At 40.7% G+C, this 18,872-nt stretch overlaps 1 protein-coding gene across 2 annotated transcripts in view; it reads right to left on the bottom strand.

Moving 5' to 3' along the window:
- Positions 1 to 18,241, bottom strand: part of LRRC8C (leucine rich repeat containing 8 VRAC subunit C) — a 77,903-nt gene extending 59,662 nt beyond the window's left edge. Inside the window, exon 1 of one of the 2 annotated variants that reach the window (XM_004752632.3) lies at positions 17,964 to 18,241. The gene's annotated coding sequence lies outside the window, so the exon portion shown is untranslated. Of the gene's footprint in view, positions 1 to 3,089; positions 3,180 to 17,963 lie in introns of those variants that run through there. The other variant, XM_045064824.1, reaches the window with a different exon arrangement.
- Between the last annotated feature and the right edge of the window lie 631 nt (positions 18,242 to 18,872).

Below are 18,872 nucleotides of genomic sequence, written 5' to 3'. Positions count from 1 at the left end.
GGCTCAGAACTTACTTTTATGCATTCTTTCTTTAAAAGGTACTGAGGGCAAAAACATACACATAGATCAATGGAATAGAATAGAGAACCCAGAAATGGACCCTCAGTGCTACGGTCAACTAATCTTTGACAATGCAGGAAAGAATGTCCAATGGAAAAAAGACAGTCTTCAACAAATGATGTTGGGAAAATCAGAGAGGCACATGCAGAAAAATGAAACTGGACCATTTCCTTACATGACACACAAAAATAGACTCAAAATGGATGAAGGACCTCAATGTGAGAAAGGAACCCATCATAATCCTTGAGGAGAACACAGCCAGCAACCTCTTTGACCTCATCCACAGCAACTTCTTCCTAGAAACATCACCAAAGGCAAGGGAAGCAAGGGCAAAAATGAACTATTGGGACTTCATCAAGATCAAAAGCTTTTGCACAGCAAAGGGAAGAGTCAACAAAACCAAAAGACAACTGACAGAATGAGAGAAGATATTTGCAAATGACATATCAGATAAAGCACTAGTATCCAAAAATCTATAAAGACCTTATCAAACTCAACACCCAAAGAACAAATAATCCAATCAAGAAATGGGCAGAGGACATGAACAGACATTTCTGCAAAGATAACATCCAGATGGCCAACAGACACATGAAAAAGTGCTCCAAATCACTCGGCAACAAAGAAATACAAATCAAAACCACAATGAGATACCACCTCACGCCAGTCAGAATGGTAATTAGGAAATGACAGATGCTGGCGAGGATGCAGAGAAAGGGAAACCCACTGTTGGTGGAAATGCAAGTTGGTGCAACCAATCTGGAAAACAGCATGGAGGTTCCTCAAAAAGCTGAAAAGCAAGCTACCCTATGACCCAGCTATTGCACTACTGGGTATTTACCCTAAAGATACAAATGTAGGGATTCAAAGGGGCATGTGCACCTGAATGGTTATAGCAGCAATGTCCACAATAGCCACACTATGGGAAGAACCTAAATGTCCATCAACAGATGAATGGATAAAGAAGAGATGATGTATATATACAATGGAATACTATGTAGCCGTCAAAAGAAAGAACATCTTGCCATTTGCAACAATGTGGATGGAACTAGAGGGTATTATGTTGAGCGAAATAAGTCAATCAGAGAAAGACAATTATCTTAAGATCTCCCTGATATGAGGAATTTGAGAGGCAACATGGGGAGTTTAGGGAGTAGGGAAGGAAAAAATGAAACAAGATGGGATCGGGAGGGAGAGAAACCAGAAGAGACTCTTAATCTCACAAAACGAACTGAGGGTTGCTGTGGGAGGGGGATATGGAGAGGGTGGTTGTGTTATAGACATTGTGAAGGGTATGTGCTATGGTGAGTGCTGTGTAAGCCTGATGATACCCCTGAGGCAAATAATAAATTATATGTTAATAAAAATAAATAAATAAATAGATAGATAGATAAATAAAAATAAATAAAAAGTACTGAGGGATCTAAAGGCAATTTTAAAAAATCCTTCTAAATCCCAGCTTTAAATATCCAGCTGCAGACTTGATATTTATAATTGGATTTTAACAGGTACTTCAAAATTATTAAGTCCAAATCAGAGTTCATTTCACCCCCAAATCTGCTCTTCCCACAATCTTCCACATTTCAGTTCTTCTGGTTTGAAACCTGGAATTTTGACTTTATTTTCTCACAACCAGGTCCATTCTGTCCACAAAGCCTATGGGGGTCAACCTTTACATTATCTCCAGAACAGGACTATTTCTCACCACATTGACTGCTACAACCCAAGCCACCAGTGGATCTCTCGTGGTTTATTGCAACAGCTTTCTAACTAGTCTCCGCTTCCATACTTGCCTCTTGTAGTATGGTCCCTTCTCTGCCTCTTTTTCTCAAAGGGTGCCTTCTCAGGGGACCAGTAAGGTGAATACTACACATTATTTGCCTTTTTATTCTCATTTTCTCCTGAGTATACAGTGGAGTTTTCTAGAAGCTACATGACATCTGACAGTGAACAGGCTGAACAGACCCTGATGAAACTATAAAAATGTAAACGATGTTGTTATCTCTTTTTTGGAAGAAGATACAGTTATTTTCATTAAAATACATTATCTGTGTTAACTTGTGGTGGCTTCATTATTGTCATTTTAAAATAAATACTTAGTTTTAAATTCCTAATATGGTAAAATATCTACAGATATAAGACACACAAAGCTCTTTTGGGGTCTTCAGTAATTTTCTAAGAGTGAAGGGCCCCAAGACCAAAATAAATTGGCTAAGGGCTTCTCTACACTGCAGCCAGAATGATCTTTTGAAAAGTTAAGTTCGATTTTCCCCCTCATTTGTTCGCAATCCTCTAACAGCTCCTCAGTTCACTCAGACTGGAAGTGGACAAAAATAAAATTTTTTAAAAAGGGTAGGGGGGTGGGGCACCTGGGTGGCTCAGTGGGTTAAGGCCTCTGCCTTCGGCTCGGGTCATGATCCTGGGGTCCTGGGATCGAGCCCCACATCGGGCTCTCTGCTAGGCGGGGAGCCTGGTTCCCTTCCTCTCTCTCTGCCTACTTGTGATCTCTCTCTCTCTCTGTGTCAAATAAATACATAAAATCTTAAAAAAAAAAAAAAAGGTAGGGGGGTACCTGGCTGCCTCAATCAGTAGAGCATTTGACTTTTGATCTCTGGGTTGTGAATTTGAGGCTCACAATGAGTGTTGAGATTACCTAAAAATAAACTCTTAAAAAAAAAAAAAGTGGGCAAGACACTCCATGAGCCTACAATATCCTCTCTCTCTCTTTTTTCTTTTTACAATATCCTCTCTCAATTACAGCTATTCTCCCCCTCAGTGCCCTTCCCTCACCCTGACCCTCTTACTATTCCTCATCATGCCAAGGATCCACCTTTAGATTCACTATTCCCTCTGCCTGGATTGCTCTTTCTTCTGACAAGGATGGCTCTCTCCCTGAATTCAGGTCTTTGCCTTCTAAGCCATATTTTTCATTGGTTCCCTTTCCAGATATTTAAAATACTTGCAAATATTTCCTTGTCCCCTGTGGTAGTGCTACCCCTTACCTTTGCCACTCATATATTTGTTTACCTTACCCTCTCCAGCACAGAGTAAGTCCTCAGGAACAATGCTGGTTTTAATCTCCTCAAAGGATAGCAGACTTGATGACTTGTATCCAGTATGGTCTTAAATGAAAAATACATGAATTCAAGGGGTTATCTGACTAAGCCTTCAGGCAAGACCATATTTGACCCATGGCAGAGAGCCCCAACTCTACTCTATTTTTTTTTTTAAGATTTTTTATTATTTATTCACTTGACAGACAGACATCACAAGTAGGCAGAGAGGCAGGCAGAGAGAGAGAGAGAGAGGAAGGGAAGCAGGCTCCCTGCCAAGCAGAGAGCCCCATGCGGGGCTCGATTCCAGGACCCTGGGACCATGACCTGAGCGGAAGGCAGAGGCTTTAACCCATTGAGCCACCCAGGCGCCCCTTCTACTCTATTTTAAAGTGTCTTAAAGACCCAGGCTCTATGAAAATTTGTATAAAGGATGATGTCTTGATGTCATCTTCATGCTGCAAGTTAATTTTTTTTTACCTCTTTTCTTTTTTTATTTTAAGATTTATTTGTTTTAGAAAGAGAGAGCATGAGTGAGACATGCAGAAGGAATGGGAGAGAGAATCTCCAGTAGACTCCATGCTCAGCACGGAGCTCAATGTAGGGCTCAATCTCACAACCTGATATCATAACTCAAGCTGAAACCAAGAGACAGATGCTTAACTGACTGTGCCACCCACGTGCCCTAAATTTTTAACCCCTTTGGGAAGAGATGTATAATTGCTCTTCATATTCAGTTGGAGTCCCCTTTATACCCATGGAAGTAATTGTAAGATTTCTCCTTGTCATCCTCATCTTAGCTGGAACATCCAATTCCTTTCATTTTTTCCACATAGATTCAGTTTTTCAATGCTTTAATCCTCTTTGTGATGGTCTTCTGACTCCCAAATTTTTCATCTTCCTATTTATTTGTGTAGTCCTAAATTAAACTGTGAGAGTTAGTGTGGTATCAAAGGTTCCTAGAGTCTACTTTTCTTTTACTGCATCCCAGTGTATGCTTTTAAAATACACAATACATTGCCTTGTAAAAGAAAAACTGTTTGTAATCTGTTTCTATGATATAAGTTGCACCCTCTTCCCAGAAAGAAATGTGCTCTCAATACAACCTCAAGTAACTGATTCTCATGAACTTTAATGACATTAAGACTTGTTCTGGGAAGTTAGTTACCACCCACACAGTTGACCAACTGTCAACCAAGTTTAATGCCCTTTAACAAATATTATTTTCTTTTGATGTCAAATCTAATGCTTTTCTAACCATTCTGTTTTCCCACAAAATGTCCCTATCAAGAGCAAGTCTTTAAATTAGCCAATGAGAAAGCTTTTCTTTTACAGGAAGTTGGTTATAGAACTTTGATACATACTAACAACAAAGTTGTCATTTTTTTTTTTAAAGTGCAGGGGTAAGTATCTTGTTCTAAAAAGGGAGAGATAGTAAATATTTAGGATTTACAGGTCACATATAGTCTATGTTGCATATTCTTTAAAAAAATTTTTTTTAAACAACCCTTCACAAATGTAAAAACCAATTTCAGCAAGTGGGCCAGATAAAAAACAGGTTGCAGACCCAAACTACATGGGTCTCAGTTTGCCAGTGCCTAGTGTAATGGTTCTTGAAGGTTCAATGGAGACTCACTCAGCTCAGAAGAGGCAGAGCTGCGAGTAGCCTCTGGATTAAGAGACTTCATGACATGCATGCTATTGACATGCTTTGTGTTTCTCTTCCTGGGCCTTGGAGTTTTTGCTGGTTTATGGCAATTTGAGCACTTAAATGCCCAAGTCTACTGGCCGTCTGAATGGATTTTCATTCTACTGGGCTTAGATGACTTGCCATCCAAGTTGAGAGCTTGGAGAGCAGTCTAGGCCCTACGAAGTGGTTGAACATGGGGTTGAAGTTCAAATAGAACTCCTTCCCAGAACGAGGTTAAAGAGGCACACTGACATCTGAGAGACATAAAGGACTTCCAAGGAGTCAAGTGTAGAACCCAAAGTTTCTGTCCCATGTTTTAAGGATTTCCATGGCCAGTGTTTGTATTTGACACATTCCATGGCTAAATGTCTGTTACTTTACTAAGAAACAGTCAAAGCCCTTAAAAAGAAAATTTAGGGTGAGCAAAAGTATGCATTATTAAGAAAAAAGTATCCAAAACTTGGAAATGAGGCAAAGGGAAGGCAGTACACCATTTTGATGTAACACTAAAGATCTGTTTGACAGCCTCACCCAAAGATTTAGAGAAATATAACTTTCTTGGACTTGCTAAATATTGCTGACTAAATTCCAGACTTGTAGATTTTTTTTTCCAGTATAAAAGAAAATCCCAAATATTGTTTATTTTTCATGGCCCTGAAGGACATTACCTAGTTCTTCTATCTCACCTAGCAATGTTATTCTAACATTCTTTTTTCAGATAGTTCCTTGAATGCTCTTTGAACCAGCTGGATTCTTTATTAAGAGCTTGAATAAATCCTTATCATGTTCATTCTACATTAAGAGTCACATTCAACTTTTTGAAAATTATCCTTTGACAACATTCATAGAAATCTTAAGTTTTCTGTGTTTTGCTTGCAGTCAGAATGTGTATATATTTGCAACTGTCTAACAGTGAAAATTGTACATAGGAATTTTTTTCAGAGGTTTTCTGTTCATTCGCCTGTGTTTGGAAGCGGTTATTTATAGTCTTCTGTTTTTATGGTGAGTGAGTCCCTTGGGCCCCTACTAGACCTTTAGCTTCCCACTTGCTTAGGACACCTCTAAGAATGAAGGTTAAGTGGTTGCAGGAGTTTGTCTCTTGTGTGTTAGGAGAATACTTCCTTAAACAAACAGATTCACTTTGAAAAGAAGGGAAAAGGGAAATCTGTCTAGGTGATTTTACAAGCGTGTGGGGAGAAAGGGTTGAGGGAAATTTCTGCCAGGTCTTGGTCTGACAGTGAATTCAAAGAATAGTGTGAAATAGACTGAAACAGATCCAACTTTCAAGACAGCCTCTATCACCATCCCACGCAAAAGAGCAGTACCTGAAAAAAATGTTAACCAATAAGAGATATTTTAATTTTATAGGTGACTTTACCCCTTTCCAGAGGGAAACTAACAAGACAGTAGACTTTCAAATGAATGGGGTTCACATTTTCTAGGCAGAAGCAAATAAACACTTATTTCTAGAGTAAGGGGTATGAAAAATATCCCTCCTCCACTGTACAACAAAAAGGAGGAAAATGCACAGAAGTTTGGCATTAACTGGAGGTGCTCAGTTCCTAAGGATCAGGGATCCAAAAATATAAAAATAGCTATAGAGTTAGCCCTCAGTAGTGCTTTCTATATTTCTTTTTTATTTCCTAAGATTTTATTTATTTTAGAGAAAGATGGAGAACATGAGCAGGGGGAAGGGGAGAGAGAATCCCAAGCAGACTCTCTTCTGAGCACCGAGCCCAATGTGGGGCTTGATCCCAGGACCACGAGACTATGATCTGAGCCGGAATCAAGAGCTGGATGCTCAACCAGCTGAGCCACATAGGTGCCTCCTTTTCTATAGTTCTTAACCAGAATTTTTAATCCAAAATTTAAAGAGATTTAGCGGTGCTTTAATAGTACTTTGCAAACTGTGGTTGAAGTATACTAAAATTCAAAGTTCAATGGATATTCCTAAAGATGAATACTTGGACAAGTTAAACTATTTTTTAATGAAAATTAATGAGTTTAATATCTCAGCCCTGATTTTATTCTAGTTTGGGACATGATGCAAAAATTATACCTCATTTCATCAAACTCACCTCAAAATTTGAAACACAAAGTTATACCTGACCCAGCAATTCTGTTTCTATGTAACTCTATCCAACAGAGAAATGAAAACATATGTCCACCCAAAAACTTGTATTCAAACATTCATGAGACCATTATTCATTATAACAACCTAAACATTCATCAACTGATAAATGGATAAAGAAAATATGGTATATCCATACAATAAAATATTACTTGGCAAAAAAAAGTCATGGAGTACTGATACATACCACAACATGGATAAACCTCAAATGTATGCCAAGTGAAAGAAGTCAGTCACAAAAGGCCATGTACTGTAGGATACCATTCACATGAAATGTCTGGAATAGGCAAATCTATAGATACAGAAAACAGACTGGTGGCTGCCTAGAGCTTGGGTGGAGGGAGAGTGGGGGGGCATGGTGGGAAGAGAGAACTAATGGGTACAGGTTTCTTTTTGGGGTGACAAAAATGTAAAATTAGATTATGGTGAGGAATTCTATAATTATACTAACAGACAATGAATTGTATCCTTTAAACTAAGTGTTATAGTATGCAAATTATATCTCAGTAAAGCGGTTAAAATGTATTTTAGCTTATGCATAACTAATCTGTTCTCTGATAAGATGCATATTTAATTGGAAGTTACTAAATTTCTTGTATTTATATCATAGGTCAGATCATTATTTACACTAAAAATTTAAGTGTTTGTAGATATGTTCAACAAAATTGAATTACAGCTAGTATGTTTTTTTAATGGTGGTTATAAATTTTAGGCAATGCTGCAGTAAAGTGAAACTGTGGAATGTCATAGTTATTTGATAGATTTTTAATCTGAATAGGAATCATACTATTCTTAAAGATTTTCTCTATCATTTATTTATTTTTAAAGATTTTATCTATTTATTTGACAGACAGAGATCACAAGTAGGCAGAGAGGCAGAGAGAGAGAGGAAGGGAAGCAGGCTTCCTGCTAAGCAGAGAGCCCGATGTGGGGCTTGATCCCAGGACCCTGAGATTATGACCTGAGTTGAGGGCAGAGGCTTTCACCCACCGAGCCACCCAGGCACCACCCAGGCACCCCTATCTCTTTATTTAAAGAGAGAGAGCCTATACACACATGGGGGGATGGGCAAAGGGAGAGAGAGAGAGAATCTCAAGTAGACTCTGGGCGGAGAATGGAGCCCCACTTAGGGCTTGATCTCACAACCCCAAGATCATGACCTGAGCTGAAATCAAGAATTGGATGCTTAACTGACTGAGCCACCCAGATACCCTTATACTATTTTTAAATGGCAGTGTAAATTGTAATTCAGGATAATTAATTTTAAAGCTTGGGACTAACATTAAAATTAGATAATGAATGAATAATCTTTGACAAAATACTATCAAGGGATAGTTTAAATTTACATATCATAAATACAAACATTATTTGTTCTTTATAACACTCAAAGAAGGTCATAATCATTTTATAACATGCTCTATAAAATTAATTTGATCTTAAAAAGTAAAGTCTAACATTTTAAATACTGTCATCCACCATGGCTTAGCTTAGCTTATGTGATTTATCCAAAAAATAACACATACTGAGACAAAATTACTTTTTAAAGTATCTTAATAAAATAAATAACTAATAAAATAAATAACTTAATAGAATAAATAACTCAAAATAACTTCTGAGATGGACTTTTATCAATATGAGGCTGTAAAATTATTTACTTACATATCCTACCCAGGTAGCAAAAGTTATTTTTGTCTTTACCCAACCCAATGTATTCTTTCAAAAGAGGCAATTGGGTTTCATGCTTTTTAAAATAAATTTTATTTATTTGAGAGAGAGAGAAAGCAAGAGAGCACAAGCAGGGGGAACAACAGAGGGCAGGGAGGAGCAGGCTCCCCACTGAGCAGGGAGCCTCATGTGGGGCTACATCCCAGGACGACCTGAGCCAAAGGCAGATGTGTAACCGACTGAGCCACCCAGATGCCCCAGCTTTTTTGCTTTTATACTGTTTTTCGGAATCGAAATTGTAAATATATGAAAGTCAACAAGTAGAATAATTAGAGATTACTGACCTCTAGAGAAATTAGAATTCTGACTTTTTAAAATAGACTTATTTAATTGGTTAGTAGTTTAAGTGGTTTATTTAAGTGGTTAGTAATTTAAGTTGTTAGTAGTTAATGCAACAACCAACAAAATGGCCTTATCTCATCATTGGACATCTATATTTTTCTCTGACAACATTTTACAATGTTGTCTTAAGATTATGTTCCAAATTTGGAGCAATAAAGACAGGAGATTTTTTTATACTCAGAATATATCTGATATACACTAGACAGTCTCTAGGTAGCATCAAAGGTTTCCTCCCTCTCCTACAATCCAGAACATGGCATGCATAAGTAAAAGAGATGCTGGAGATCATTAGTTTTAATTGATTTGCTCCTTAATTCCTTAATTAGGTCAATAGTAGGCTGCTCTGTTTATTGTAATCACATTATGGGGAAAGCTTTCATGTGGGGGGAAAAAGCTAATAGACAAAATGTTATTAATGTGATTACATTTTTAGGATACACTCTTGGGACAAGTAAAATCTTCTGCATGTTTATGTACAGGGATTGACTGAAATAATGACTGTCAACATATTTACTTCTAAAATTTTGGGGTAAATTTTAAATACTTGCAGGTCAGTTAGAGATTAGTGAGGCAATTATTATTAACTGCTGCTTTGTAGATTTCTTAGTATATGAAATCCTAATTTCTTTTCTTTTTTTTTTAAGATTTTATTTATTTATTTGACAGACAGAGACCACAAGTAGACAGAGAGGCAGGCAGAGAGAGGAAAAAGCAGGCTCCCCAAGGAGTGGAGAGCCTGATGTGGGGCTTGATCCCAGGACCCTGGGATCATGACCTGAGCCGAAGGCAGAGGCTTTAACCCACTGAGCCACCCAGGTGCCCCTGAAATCCTAATTTCTAATCACAAAGTTTATAAGGAGAGACACTTTTACTTTACCCTTTCTCATCTTTAGGTCTTAATTTTTTCATCCTTACTGCACAGGCTAGCCTTCTGTACAATGTGAAATGGGGACTAGGCTTGTCCTTGGAAACCAGCTACCAAGCCACCCAGTTAACTGCCAACTGTTACTCCATAGTCTAATAACCTTCAACCCACATTCTTTATCTAGTCTCATAAGGATGTCTAACCATCCATTACTTTTATAAGATGTCCTTAGTAAGAATGAATTTTCAAACTGTCTTACCAGAAAACTTTTCTCTTATATGTCAGACTGGAATAGAACTTTAACGTATGCTCATAAATAAATGATTTGTCTAGAAAGTTTTTCTAACAGTCTATTCAGTCTACTAGTCATCCGGTACCATTTCCTTAGGAATAAATTTGCTTTTGCCCTCATGGCATATGGTTAGTCTTTCTCCATCTTGGATTTCATTATTTACTCATTCAACAAATATTTATTGATCCTTTGCTACATGTGAGGCACTATTCTAAATACTAGTGATACAGAAATGAACATATTCAAACAAACTAGAAAGTTGTGTGTGCTGGACAGTATTTCCCAACTTTGCTGATAAGAACATTATCCTAGAGCTAATGTCAAGGGAGATAATACAAATTAGCCTGGGAGTGTTTTTCTAATGAAGCTATTTTCATAGTTATTTAGAAAAATCAAGGTGTTATTAGCTTAAGAATCTTCTATAATACTTTTCTGGAAGTTGGATTTATTGGTTATATTTCCCATTTAAAAAAAAAAAGGCAGTTGAACCTTTAAAAAAAAACACAACTATTTATTTATTTCAGAGAGAGATTGAGAGAGAGAGAGAGAGCATGAGTAGGGAACAAAGCAGAGGGAGAAGGAGAAGCAGTTTCCTTACCAAGCAGGGAGCCTGATGCGGTGCTCAATCCCAGGACCCTGAGAGCACCCCCTGAACCTTTTCCTAATTTTCATAAACCTCAACAATATTTGAGAAAGAGTGTTTAATAATTTTTGTTGGTTTGATAAGTTCTTCAAATACACAGAATGAAATCACAGGACTCCTGAGTTTTTAGTCATTTAGCTTATTTAGTGACTTTTGTCTCAGATATATTTTATGTAATGCTAGCCTCTAATTTCCAATCACATATAGAAATATTTCCCTGTACATATTTCATGACCCTATTAAGAAGGATAACTTCTAGTTACACTATCAAATTTCCTAATCAGAATTTAAAATAACAGAAAGGGAGAAGGATACACTCGGAACTGGTAGCTTAGAAATGTTACTGTAACATCTACCAGTAAATATTTATCCCACAACTGTCTTGAGCAGCTATGTCCAGACTCGTGGTGGTGCTGTGGGAACAGAACTGAACAAGACAGATACAGTCTCTGCCCTCAGGGAGGTTTCAGTGCAGCTCCAAAGGTGATAAAGAAAAGATGTTGAAAAACAATTACTGGAGATTTGACAGTGAAGGAAAGGAAAAAGAGCAATACAGTAAAAACAAAAGCTGGAGGAGACGAGGATGAGCTATTTGCAGGAAAGGGACTGTGCCAGGGCTGATGGGCTCCAAATGCTGAAAGAAGTCAATATACAAAAAAACCAAGCTCTTCTAAGGCTTGCAGTTTCTGAGACCGGACACCAGAAGCGCAGCCTTATGTGCCCTAGGGAACTGGAGTAAGGAACAGAACATGAAAAAGCAAAGAATGACATCACAGCCCCACTCCCCTGCAAATATCTACTTGATACGAACTGAAATCTCTTTGGGAGGGAACGCAGTATTTCGTAAGTATAAATAAATGACTTAAAATACAAATGCTCTATTAGAGACAAACTAATTTATGCTCATGTATAATAGACCAGTTACGAGAATGAATAGTTAATAGCAGAGCCTTCCCAGCATAACATAAGTAAATAAAGGGTATTGAGCATTTAAAGTCTGGGAAGGGCTTCCTATCCAGGAAAGAAAAGAGTGCAGGTAGAGGGGGCTTTGGAAGATAACTTTATAAATTTAATAATTTTGCCAAGGGAGAACTGGGACAACTAGAAGTCTTATATTTTTTTACAAGTATATTTCAGCTTAAGAGCTGATAGAGTATGCTTCTCTTTATAAAGGCAAAAAAAGAAAAGAACAATCTAATACACAGAATTTGTGAATTAAGGTACCATACACATTCATACAAATACATATATTGACTTTTCTTTATGTCTTTAGTTCTGGCCCTTTTATGATTTTCGGGCATAATATAGAACCATGCCACTCCATGTGTTCTCAACTGGGGGGCAATCTAGTTGCTGTCAAAAATCAGTTTTGAAAGGCGGGGTTAAAAAAAAGAAATCTTAAATAATTGTTTGTAGCCTGCCAAAAGGTCACAGTTTATGAACAGATATACAGCGTATCTGCAATAGAACAATTTATCTAAAAAAAAAAAAAAAAACTCGTGGAGGGAGAATAATAATGAAAAAAAAAAAAAAAAAAAAACGTTGGAAACACTTTTCTACAAGCTCCATTATGTTTTCCCTAGTGTTTCAAGCATTCAGGCAGTTTTATGGCTTAGCCAAAATAGCTCCTCTTTGCTCTACCTTCCGGCCCTTCTCCAACAGAATAGCTCTGGTTCTTCCCAGTTCTTAGAAGAGTTCTTCAAACCACATATATTTCTGGATTCCTTTGACTCAAAATACTTCTGTCATCTGAAACATCTTCAGTTACTTTCCTAAGCTTTGAGACATCTTTCTTAAAAATGATTTCTGAATTTTGCCACTTGCCCCTTTTCTAAATCCTATTCGTTTTCTGAATCCACATTACCATTTTTCTACCAGCTGCCATTCACAATTTGATATATCACAGACTATAGAACCATATTTTATTTTATTCTATTTATTTGATTTTTTTAAAAGATTTTTTAATTTTTATTCATTTGAGAGAGAGAGAAAAAGCGCATGAGTAGGAGCACAAGAGCAGAGGAAGAGGGAGAAGCAGACTCCCCACTGAGCAGAGAGCCTGATGCAGGACCCTGGGATCATGACCTGAGCCAAAGGCAGATGCCTAATCAACTGAGCCACCCAGGAGCCCCTATAGAACCATATTTTAGAGGAATACCCATCCAATACCATAGTCATCCTAAATTCACTCCTAGAATTTGTGAGTGTGTTACACTTCTAAGCAGATAGCCCAGATTCTCTATTGAAGAGTTCAGTCATTCTCTATTCCTTATAATTAGGAAACTTTCAAGAAGTTTCTGCCAAACTATCTACTGTAAGCAAACCTCTGAGATTATCCTTTTGTCTTTCTGGGCCAGCCCAGGCAGCAAATGAGAATATATTAAGGTACTGGGCGTTTGAGGCCACCCTAGTTCCTCTCCTCTCCTGCCTATCTTGCCTCACAGTGTCTTTCCTATTTCTACACTCCAGGAATACCATTTATCTAGCAGGCCTCAGTCATCTACTGTTGTAGTTAAGCTTCATTTCTGTTACCACTTCCATTTTTCCCACCTCTCATATTTGTGGGAAATGGTCTGCGTCTTCTCCCTGTGCTGATTCTCTCATGAAGGTCACTTCTGGTTGCAGTCTTTGCACTGTGCCATGGTTAGTCCTATTACCAACCAAAAGGGTTTGAAATCCTCCTTGCTCATTACCTCAACCTTCTCTCAAGGTAGGTATTCCTTTCCCTCAGGTAAATCCTATTCCAAATTAAAGAAATCCATCTGGACCACTGGAAATACCAAACTACTCAAATACTATTGATGGGCTCAGTACTTGCAAAGTTAATGAGTTTTCTACACTACCACAGGAGCCATTTATTAATGAAACATAGCTCTCTTATCTGGTCCCAAATGGCCAAGGCTTTAAGAAGTATGGCCTTCCAGGGATGTCTGAGTTGCTCAGTCAGTTAAGCACAGACTCTTGATTTCAGCTCAGGTCATGATCTCAGGGTTGTGAGACTGAGTCCGAGGTCAGGCTCTGCACTGGGCATACAGCCTGCTTGGGATTCTCTCTTCCCTCTCTCTCTGTGCCCCACCCACCTTCTCTTTACAAAAAATGAAAGAACTAAAGAAAAATAAAAAGAAAAAAGGGCCTTTCAGTAAACGTAATACCAATTAAACTGGTGGAAAAGGGTGGAACAAACAAGTCTCAAAGGGGAAGGTGTCACTAATAATCTTGTGACAGCGACAAATAATTTAGGCCCCTTTCCTAATTACTATAAGGCTCTCCCTCAGTATATCTGACTCATCTTTCATTCAGAAATTAGAAACTATTTGTATTTTATACTATGCAAGAAATATAAAGAAACAGAAAAATGCCCTTGCCCTCAAAGAGTGTACAGACTTTCATAGAATATTATCCAGTCAAATAACTAAAAAAGTAAAATATATACATATATATATTTTTTAATTATTAGGAGTATATGGTATCTGAATTATAAGTGAACTGAGAAAGGATTTAAAATAGAAGGTATGTGCACTCAGGAAGGAGGTAGCATTTAGGCTGGTCCTTGAAGGACATGCAGAGTTTTAGCTAGCAGTGATCTGGTCAGGGGGGTCAGGGGTGAGGTATGTGGTGGGAAGACAGTGGGATTGTCATGGTGCCTGTGGTGATAAGCAAGGCTGTGAAATCAGAAGACACAGAAAACAGGAAAGTGTGTTTGCCAAAAATTACAAATTCCAACTCACTGAAGTATGGCTAATAAAGTTCTAAAAAAAAAAAAATGTAGAGTGGAGCAAATGAAAAACTATGTAAGGTGAGTAAATGTTTGTAAGTCAGGACTACAAAAAAAGGATGTGATTCAAAAGTTAAAGATGCTAGAGACCAGATTAGACCTTTGTCTAGCCATATGAAGAATGAATCACTGATAACAATGACTAATCACTATATGCAAGTAAAATATAGATGGAGCAAAATCCAGCAGCAATTTCCTTCAGTACTGGGATACAGGGGTGCTAATCCCTACCATTTACAGAACACCTAGTAGGTGACAGGAGCTGTCCTTTATATGGATTGTTACATTTAGTCCGGATAATACTCCAACTAAGTAGGTGTTATTAACTCCATTATATGTCAGGAAATGGGCTCAGGAAAATTCCATGGCAGAAATTAGTTTACACTCCTACTGGACAGTAAAGCCAAAATCTGATACCAACTTTTCCCATCTTGAGACCATGCTCTTTCCCCCATGCCAACACAGCCTGATTTTTATTTTAAGAGAAATGAAGTCCATTCAAAGATACCTTTATAGTCATGTCACCCTCATTGGTTGCAAATATGCTTTCATCAGTGATCTCGGGCTGGAGATACAGCCAGCACTCCAGGGAATGAGTATAAAACCTTGCGAGTGTATTGGAGCCTATGGACCGTCGCTATCATGTGGATTGAGAACAGCTGATGAAAAAAAGTGAAATGTCCATTAGGTTAAGTTCTTAATCTGTCATTTAACGGAGATCAGTGGCAATAACAGGGGTTTAGGAAATAGATGGTCCTGATTCCAGATGTGAATTCTGCTATATACTAGTTCCATGGAAAACTCTGGACAGGTGATTCTACTTCTTCAATCTCGGCTTCTTCACAGAGTCATTACAGCAAGCTAACAATACATTTTTGTAGAAAAAAAGATAGGCAGCTTTGGAAAACAAAAAATACATCAATAAGGCTAAAGAGGCTTGGCTTCATTCAGGCATTAAGCTAGCTATCTTGTCTTGAGTAAGTCACAAACTTTGACCCTCTTTCTTCTGTAAAAAGTTGATGGCACCATCTACTTTAAGGATTTTTTTTATGGGGGCACCTGGGTGGCTCAGTGGGTTAAAGCCTCTGCCTTCAGCTCAGGTCATGATCCCAGGGTCCTGGGATGGGAGCCTCGAATCGGCATTCTGCTCAGCAGGGAGCCTGTTTCCCTCTCACTCTCTGCCTAGTTGTGATCTCTCTGTCAAATAAATAAATAAAATCTTAAAAAAAAAAAAGAATTTGTTTTATGAATCTAAGTGTAATGTATGTTAGGTACCTACAGTGCTCGACTATATAATAACAATGTACCCACCATATTAAATCATTAACACAATGCTTGGCAAAATTTGTATAACTTTCCACCCCATTTGTTTTACACTTGGGCTCTATTATAATGTTCCTGGTGACTATAACTTAAAAATACTACAGACTATTGGAAAATCGTAACAGCAATTTGGTAAAAATTAGACACCTCAGGCATTTTAAAAATTGCTAACCTTGTATTGTTTTTAAAAGTTAAAATTTACATAAATGGAAAATTATTCATTCTTTTATACTCCCTCATATTTTTTTTCACTAAAAGCATTTTCTTCTAAAAGCATTCCATTAAACAAAGTGCTTAGTCAATCTGAGAAATAAAAGATTAGTACCATTAACAAAGACTTTGATAATTTTATTACTAAGAAAATTGTTAAACATGCTTGCTGTCTCTGATAGCACTGTTGAAGTGGTAGGAACCATCTGTGGTCAATCCATTATGTGAACCATGAAAAGGAGCCATCCTTGCAAAACTGGTCCCCAACTGCCCCTCAAAAGCAAACAAACAAACTGATCTCAACACTGTATTTAAATTAATCACTCCAAAGTAAAGTAAGTCAGGATTACACCCCTGGTCTTTCCTAATTAAGCAATTCAGAAGAAATACAAATATCATAGATTAGAGCTGTATACACCTAATGGGTTATCTATATCCACACGCCCAACACACGGTTTATGAATCTGAGCAAATTTGGGGAAGTTAAATCTACATTTTGGGTTTACACAAATCGTTAAAAAATTTAAAAACGTACACACATATAAAGTTCCTTGGTTCTAGCGATTTTGCAGTGTTGGCCCAAGCAAGGGGGTTACCATCACTTTGCCTCCTTTCCCATCTAGATGGCATCTTATTGACTTGTCCATGAAGAAGCTTCACAGATGCCTCAGGTAAGCACTCCATACCTCTCTGTAAATGTGCCCATGGGTCGAACCTCCGTTTCTTACATTATAAGAAGTATGTGAATAAAATAAGACTGCCATTTCTTTTATCTATTCCTCCCCCATAAAGCTACAATAAATAGGACCACTCAACCCTCCCTTTGCCCAACGCCAGCACTCCCACAAATATGACTGGTTCTTATTTTTTACTTTAAGGAGGATGGGGACTTGCAAATGTTTACCTAACGGGTTTGCTGAGTTTCAAATGTTTAAAAAGAATTTGAAACCAAGTGAAGTTTGATCTTCACACTCTGAAATACCCGTCCTGGGATGTGGGCTAAGTGTCTGTGGTTTTTCAGAGCTAGGTACCGTGCGAGCTTTTGAAGGAACTGTAATCTGATGTACACCGGCAGGCGTGGGGTGGGGGAGGGAAGAACTGGCTGGGGAGAAAAGAATGGAATTAGCGTCTACAGGAGCACATCCCAAGGTTCCGGAGTTGCTAACTCCATCCCCAGCCACCTCGCTGCTTGGAACCAGCTGGAAAGGGAAAGACCAGCGACCCTGGCTTTGGGTTGAAGGCGGCAGTCCTGGTCTCAACCGCCGGCCTAGACACCTGGCTTCTGGGGCCCATCCCGACCCGGCTAAACCCTCTCTCCCCTCGGGTCCTGCAAAGGGGCAGGCACGGCGCTCTGGTTCCCGTCGGAGACCATCAAATTCCTCTCCCCCCGAAAGTGCTAACTTCAGGGGTTCGGGGGTACAAAGGGAGAGCAGACCAGGAGGGAGAGGCCGTGGGGTCTCACCGGGTTATCAGGTAGGGAAGAAGGACCAGCGCCCCGGCGGTGGCCGCCTTTTCTCCTCGTCCTCCACCCCCCAGTTCCCCCCCCCAACCCCCACCAAGTCCGCAGAACCTGCGGCTGCCGCGCCGTGCTCCGCCCCAGGCTGGGGTCCCCGGCCCCGACGCTGGGGCTGGCTTGGGATGGGTGGGGTAGGGGCTGGCGGGTCCCAAAGCCCCAATAGCGGGTGGCTGCCAGGACCAAACACCCGGCAGGCGACCACCTTCCGCCCGCCCGAGAGCGGGAGCAGGCAGGGCGCGAGCGAGGCGGGGAGAGCAGTGGCTCCCGCGCACCTAGCGGACCCAGCCCAGCGGTCCTCGGCGGGCCACCCCTCTCCATCCCTCGGCCGTCCCCGCCCTTACCTCTGGGCGCGAGGGTGCCTACGGGGAGGGTGCTGGGGAGCGGCGAGCTGTCTCCCGGTCCGGCTCAGCGGCGGCCAGCGACAGCGGGGTCGTCGGCGGGGCCGCTGCTCATGGCGTGTGGCTCCCGGAGCACTGCGGCCGCGGCCACGGCGGCGCCTTCCTCCTCGTCCTCTTCGCGGGCTCCGAGCCGGGACGCAGCTACCGCCCCAGCCCCGCAGCCCTCCTCCCCTCCGCCTCCCCGGCCGCGGACGGAGCCGCCTCCAGCGCCGCCCCGCGTGCAGCCGGGCCAGCGGCAGCCAGCGCCGCCCAGCGCCCGGCCCCGGGGTCGCCGCCGCCGCCGCCGCCCGCCCGCCCCGCGGTCCCAGCCCCGCTGTGACGCAGGCCGCCGTGCCCGGGAACTTCCTCCTCTGCGGAGACCACCCCGCGCCCGGACTGGCCGGCGAGGCTGCCGCTGGCCGCCGGACGCTTTCCCCTGGATGTGGAAAACGAACCCTCCCGCGCTTCCCGGCGGGGCCGCCCGGGCCTCTGAGGCGGCCACCTGGCTGCCTCTGCCTGGGGAACCGGCTGCGCCTAATACCTCCCCCATCCCTAACAGGACACGGAAAACCGAGCCTTCTCTGCGCTCTGCGGCCGCTCCACTGCCGCAGCTCCTCCCCTGGGTGTTAGAGGGGAGCAGCTACCACTAAAAATAGCCCTTCTGGCAACTCCCCTGCAGGACTGGGGTCCGGATGGAGATCATCCCTCCTCCTCATCTCCCGCTCCTCAGGAGAACAGAAGGACCCCAGAAGAAAACAAAAATGAGGCGGGGCGGGGGTGGGGTGGTAAGGCATTGAGGGAGACGGAGGAGAAGGGTTAAAACCAATCTCTCCGGACACTCCATCTCCTCTCCAGCAGGAAACCTCATGTTCC

This window comes from Mustela putorius, unplaced genomic scaffold, assembly GCF_011764305.1.
Source record: "Mustela putorius furo isolate JIRA1106 unplaced genomic scaffold, ASM1176430v1.1 tig00003853_pilon_pilon_pilon, whole genome shotgun sequence".
In the NCBI taxonomy this organism is placed as follows: domain Eukaryota; kingdom Metazoa; phylum Chordata; class Mammalia; order Carnivora; family Mustelidae; genus Mustela; species Mustela putorius.
The sequence above is the reverse complement of the archived record's forward strand: the minus strand, read 5'-3'. Positions and strand labels throughout refer to the sequence as shown.